The following is a 6525-nucleotide window of genomic DNA, read 5'->3' as shown; positions in this document are numbered from 1 at the left end:
TTATTTATTTGTCAAGTACGTATTAGATAATATATATAAGTATAATCATGGATTGAATACATAAAGTGAATACAAATAAAGGGAACATTAAGACAGGGATGGTAGGCACGCTGGTGCTGTTATGCACGCCCCTTACAGACCTCTTGGGAATGGGGTGAGGTCAACAGTAGACAGTCTAAGGTTAAAATTTGGGGGGGTTTGGGATGAAACCACAGAGTCAGGTAGTGCATTCCAGGCATTGACGATTCTGTTGCTGAAGTCGTATTTTCATAGTATTCATATATTTTATATGAAATAAAAATATCATATATTTTTATGAAAACATATTTTCATAAATTACGACAGCACTGAAAAAAGTGACTTATTGCTGTTTTTAACACTTATGACTGTTGCAGAATCCCCATGGTCACATGATTTAAATTCAGATGCTTGGCAATTAGTTCATATTTATGACTGTTGCGGTGTCCTGGGCAGGGGTGAAATCTAAAATTTTTCCCTACCGGTTCTGTGGGCGTGGCTTGGTGGGGGGGTGTTCTGTGACTGAGTGGGCATGGCCAACTCGATGTCACTCACAGCCACGCTCACACAGTCACAAGACCCCCTTCCACCAAGCCACGCCCACAGAACCCAGTAGGAAAACTTTTTAAATTTCTTTCTCCCGCGGCTCCGCCCACCCGCCCCATTCCCTGGACTCCTATTGCTCACCTTTCTCCCGCAACTGGCTGTCAGGGAAGGCAAGCACCCGAAAGGTACCGGAGTCGCTCACTCTCCTTCTTAAATGAGCCGCTCTGCTCCACGCGCCCGCTGCGCAAGCGCAGTTTATTTAATTCAGCGGCAGGTTGGATGTGCGCTTGCGCAGCCTGCGCATGGACCAGAGCGGCTCATTCAAGAAGGAGAGTGAGCGACTCTGGTACCTTTCGGGCGCTTGCCTTCCCTGACAGCCAGCCGCAGAAGAAAGGTGAGCAGTAGGAGTCGGAGAATGCACCATTTCTCAACTCCGGCCTTGCCGCAGAGCCACTGCCTGCTCGCTCTTCGCCACGCGGCTCTGCCCACCTGCCCCATTCCCCGGACTCCTATTGCTCACCTTTCTCCCGCAACTGGCTGTCAGGGAAGGCAAGCGCCCGAAAGGTACCGGAGTCGCTCACTCTCCTTCTTAAATGAGCCGCTCTGGTCCAAGCGCTGGCTGCGCAAGCGCACATCCAACCTGCCGCTGAATTAAATAAATGATGTGCGCTTGCGCAGCCGGCGCTTGGACCAGAGCGGCTCATTCAAGAAGGAGAGTGAGTGACTCCGGTACCTTTCGGGCGCTTGCCTTCCCTGACAGCCAGCCGCGGGAGAAAGGTGAGCAGTAGGAGACTGGGAATGGTGCATTTCCCGAGTCCGGGGAATAGGGCGGGTGGGCGGAGCCTCCAGCTGCCATTGCTACCGGTTCTCCGAATCACCGGCCATCATTGCTACCTACTCGCCCGAGCCGGTCCGAACCGGGAGCATTTCACCCCTGATCCTGGGGTCATGTGATCACCTTTTGCAACATTCTGATGGACAAAGTTAATGGGGAAGCCGGGTTCACTTAATTATTTTACTAATTTAACAATTGCAGTGATTCATTGTGGCAGGAAAGGTCATAAAATGGAGCAAAACTCAACAGCTTTCTCATTTAGCAGCAGACATTTTGGGCTCAATTGTCGCTTTAAGTTGAGGGCTACCTGTATAACATAAAAACAGTTACTAAAATATCCAATCCAGGATGTCAGCATCTAATAAAAATGTTATATTAAAAATAAACATTGCTAATAAGTTTTGATAATCAATTAGTTAATTATTAATTATATTTGATTCTGAGCCACTTTGGCTCAGTGGTTAAGGCACTGGGCTAGAAAACTGCGAGATCATGAGTTTTAGTCCTGCACAGTTCTAATTAGGCACAACGGCAGCTGGGTGACCTTGGGCCAGTTACCGTATTCTCTCTCATCCTTAAGAAGGAGGTAATGGCAAACAACTTCCAACATATTTCCAAAAAACAAAACAAAACAAGAAAACCCACAGGAACTAGTTCAGGCAATTAGCAAAGTCAAATGCACTCCTCCCACCAAAAAGTAATAATTGATTACAATATTTATGGTATCTTGTAACAACAACAAAACAAAACTTAATCTCAAAAGAACTGAAGAATTGAAATGGAAATTAGGAAACAGGTCCTACAAGTGGGCATAGCACAAAATGACTGCTGCTGAGCTACAACATACATCCCACACTTTGTATGAACTAACAATTACTTTGGTCAAAAGACTTGACAACAAATAGTACAAGAGCATGTGTGCTGAAATCACAAACACTTTTAGTTAAGTAGGGTTGTGCAAAGAGTATTAAAGAAGCAACATCCTTTAGAAGATCATACGGCTGCTTCAAAGACAGTCCTTGTTTGACTACTTGTACTGAGAATAGCCTTTGTTAAGAACAGCTAAGCCTTTTAGAGCAGATAGTTTCTTTAATGCTTCAAACACGGTTGCTTCACTTCCACTTGCTTTTTAAGAAATATAATTGTAGTGCTTTGCACAGCTCTAATAATAAAAATCTGTTTGAGCCTTTTGGGTTCAAATCCAGTAATACCTATTTCAAAGAAATTCTTGATGGAAACAAACAAGTTCATTGCTCACAAATATGAAGGATACAATAAGTGAACCAAAATCTGAATACAGAAAATATGAAAATATCCAGAAATAAACTGAGAAAATTTACCTACCTAGAGGAAAAAACTATATTTTCCCCAAATCCCTACTATTAACTACAAGAAGACTTGTAAACAATCAATTACTCATATGGCAAATTTGGCCTAGTCCCTAAAAGACAAGTCGTGTTCCATATATCCATATATATATTATCTCCCTTATTATAACATATAATGTTGGCAATAATTGTATGAAATGGAATGTAGTAACATAGAACAGCTGTCAAACTATAAATCTGGGAATAAACCAAAATGACCCATTGTTACCACCTGGCACTTTCTGACTTCAGATCTGCTCAATCAAAATGTAAGTCATGGAATGGAATCAATCTTATTATTTATCAAAAAATGCATTGAGCTACTTTTTTTTCTTTTCCTAAGAGGTAGTCATTATGCATTTTTTTCCTTGCAGTTTTACTATATATATATATTGTATTTCCCCAAAAACAAGACCTCTCCCCAAAAATAAACACTACCCTGAAAATAAGCTCTCCCCAAAAATATTTAAGGATATGTGCATTTCCCGCCATTTCCTCTGGTTAGGGTTAGGAAGACAGAACTGGAAATCAAGTAAGATGGCAAGAGGACTCCCATCTTGCTCCATGCGCCCCAAAATAATAAGACTTACCCAAAAATAAGGCTAAGCGCTTATTTGAGGGTTCAAAAAAATATAAGACAGGGTCTTATTTTTGGGAAAACATGGTGTGTGTGTGTGTGTGTATGTGTATGTGTATGTGTAATTTTTTTTGTAAAACTGCAAGAAAAAAATGCATTGAATTGAATTAAAAATGTTTTCATATAAGTATAGAAATAATGCATGGAGCAATGAAATATGTTTACCAACTAATAACATGTAGGCACCATTTTTTTATATTATGCATTATTTTATGGCCTATAACAATTGATTAGAGTAAAAACTTATTACACTATAGCAGTGATGGCAAATCTATAGCACGCGTGCCACAGGTGGCATGCAGCATTCTCTCTGTGGGCATGTGAGCCATTGCCCCAGTTCCACTCCATCGCACATGCACACACGCCTCCCACCAGATAGCTGGTTGTCGGGTCTCTGCTGTGCATGCCTGGAACGCACGCATGCCCGGAGGTTGCATAGCATTTTGGGGGTTCGGGCACACATTCACACGCATGCACTTTGGACACTCAGTCCGGAAAAGGCTAGCCTTCACTGCACTATAGTTTCATATATGACACATCTAAAGCTACACAGTTATAGAGTGAGTATACATATATTCCATATATTTCTTATTTGCCTTGTTCTTTTTTATATGTATGATTAATATATTATATTCATTACACGAGGGGTCCCCAACCCACTACTGGGCCGTGAGCCATTCAGAACCAGGCCACAAAAGTGGTGGGCGAAAGCACACATGTATCTCCTTGCGGGCATGTGCTCCATTCGCACGAGCAGTGGGCACCCATGCCTGCCACTTACGAAAATCAAGTTGCACACACACACTTTGCCAGCCATTCACACAGAACGGACATTGACTTACCTCTGAACATCCCTTTTCGGTACGCTGCGACTCCAATCCATGGACTGGGAAGCTCTCCTCACGTTACAGGGGAACTGAGTGCAGAAATTCTTCCTTCCCTTGGCTGACCACGCCCACTCTGTGTCACTCCTGTCAGTCTTTCTTCACGAAGGTACAGGAGCTTGAAGTCCAAAACAAGAAACCTCAACCAGTACAAGAACATGTAAGGTAACTCAGGAACAGGAAGCCCAAACAACGGGCGGGTATGGATTGGAGTCGCAGCGTACTGAAAAGGGACGTTCAGAGGTAAGTCAACGTCCATTTTCCAGTACGCTGCTGCTCCAATCCATGGATTGGGATGTACCCAAGCTTATAGATCCCGGGCGGGAGGCTGACTGCTCCCCGAGTCCCGGATATCGGCCACTTGTTGCAAAACTCTACGGCCAAAGGATGCCTCCGCCGCAGCAAACGAGTCTATCTTGTAGTGTCGGATAAATGTGGAAACCGACGTCCAAGATGCAGCTCGACAGATATCTAGAACTGAAGCCTGAGTCGCCCAGGCTGCCGTGGCCGCCGCACTGCGTGTGGAGTGTGCATAAATAACACCCGGAACGGTCCTGCCCTTGCTGGTATATTCCGTCGAGATGCAGGCCTTGATCCAGCACCCAACCGTAGCGGAAGACACTTTCTTCCCCATAGTGGAGGGGTGGAACGAAACCAGCAGAGCTTCAGAATGATGAAACAACGCTGTTCTCCTGACGTACCTACGGAGGGCCCTTCGCACATCTAGCGTATGCCAGTTTTTCTCCCTAGGGTTCCGAGGATCCGGGCAGAAATTTGGAAGGATTATTTCCTGGGCCTGGTGAAACCAGGAATTTACCTTTGGTGAGAAGGAAGGGTCCAACCTTAACACAACTCGATCCAAATAAAACTTGCAAAGATCGCTCCGAATCGACAAGGCCGTCAGTTCGGAAATCCGCCTTGCAGAAGTTATCGCAATCAGAAAGGTAAGTTTGAATGTTAAGTACTTCAGCGGAATCGAAGCCAGCGGCTCGAAGGGTGGCGAGGTGAGTGCTTGGAATACTAGAACAAGTCCCAATTCGGGAAATGGTGGACCACCGGAGGTGAAACATTAGAGGCACCATGCAGAAAGCTCCTGATATGAGGGTTCTGCGTCAATGAACAATGAGATTCACACGTAAGTACAGTCGCAAGTGCCGCCACCTGGCGCCTCAATGTGGCAGGTTTCAGACCTTTAGATAATCCATCCACGAGGAAGTCTAACACATCTGGGATGTCAGCCGACGTCAGATCCACGTGGTGTCCCGAGCACCAGATCGAGAACACCTTCCAAGAAGCTTGGTATATACGAGTCGTCGAAGGGCGTCTGGCCAATTGGATAATTTCAATGGCCGAGTCCGATAGGTGGTCCTTCTTCAGCAGCCGCCTCTCAAGTGCCAGACGGTCAATCAGAGCCACTGGGGCTCCGGATGGACGATGACCCGCTGGCTGAGACGACATGCTGAGGTATTGTCCATGGAGGTGACACGGAGAGGCTCAACAGGTCCGCGTACCACGGTTTGCGCGGCCAACAAGGGGCTACCAACAGGATTTCCGCCTGGTCTAACAACACTTTCCGAATGACTTGAGAAATCAAAGGAAGCGGGGGAAATGCGTACAGAAGCCCGTCCGGCCACGGGCACCGCAAGGCGTTGCAGCCTTCCGCCTCCTGGCACTGGTAGCGGGTGAAAAACCTTGGCAGTTGCGTATTGCTGGGAGTAGCGAACAAATCTATGAGCGGCTTTCCAAAACGTCGAACTATGTCCTGAAATATGTCCGGATGGAATCGCCACTCGGCCGAGTCGATGCGTTCCCGGCTGAGCCAGTCCGCTTGCACGTTGGAAAGTCCGGAAATATGATCTGCTCTTAGGGATGCTGTGTGATGTTCCGCCCAGATCAAAAGCAATTCCGACTCGATCATTAGGCTCCGGGACCGAGTGCCCCCTTCTCGATTTACGTGAGCCTTGGTTGTCATGTTGTCCATGACGGCCCTCCAAGATGGGACGGAAATGTCGTAGGGCAAGGCGAACAGCTCTCAACTCCAGCCAATTGATGCTGTTCGCCTTCTCCGAAGGGGATCAATGGCCCTGGACTACCTGATCTAGAAGGTGAGCCCCCCAGCCCACCAGGCTGGCATCTGATGTCAGGACCAGTCGATCGACTTCGAGGAACACACACCCCCGGAGAAGAGCAGGGGACGTCCACCACGTCAGTGACGACCGAAGTTGAGGCTGAATACGA

The sequence above is a fragment of the Pituophis catenifer genome, unplaced genomic scaffold (assembly GCF_029215685.1).
Source record: "Pituophis catenifer annectens isolate HBS135680 unplaced genomic scaffold, rPitCat1.0.hap2 SCAF_1, whole genome shotgun sequence".
Lineage (NCBI taxonomy): Eukaryota > Metazoa > Chordata > Lepidosauria > Squamata > Colubridae > Pituophis > Pituophis catenifer.
Note: the sequence above shows the minus strand (reverse complement) of the source record.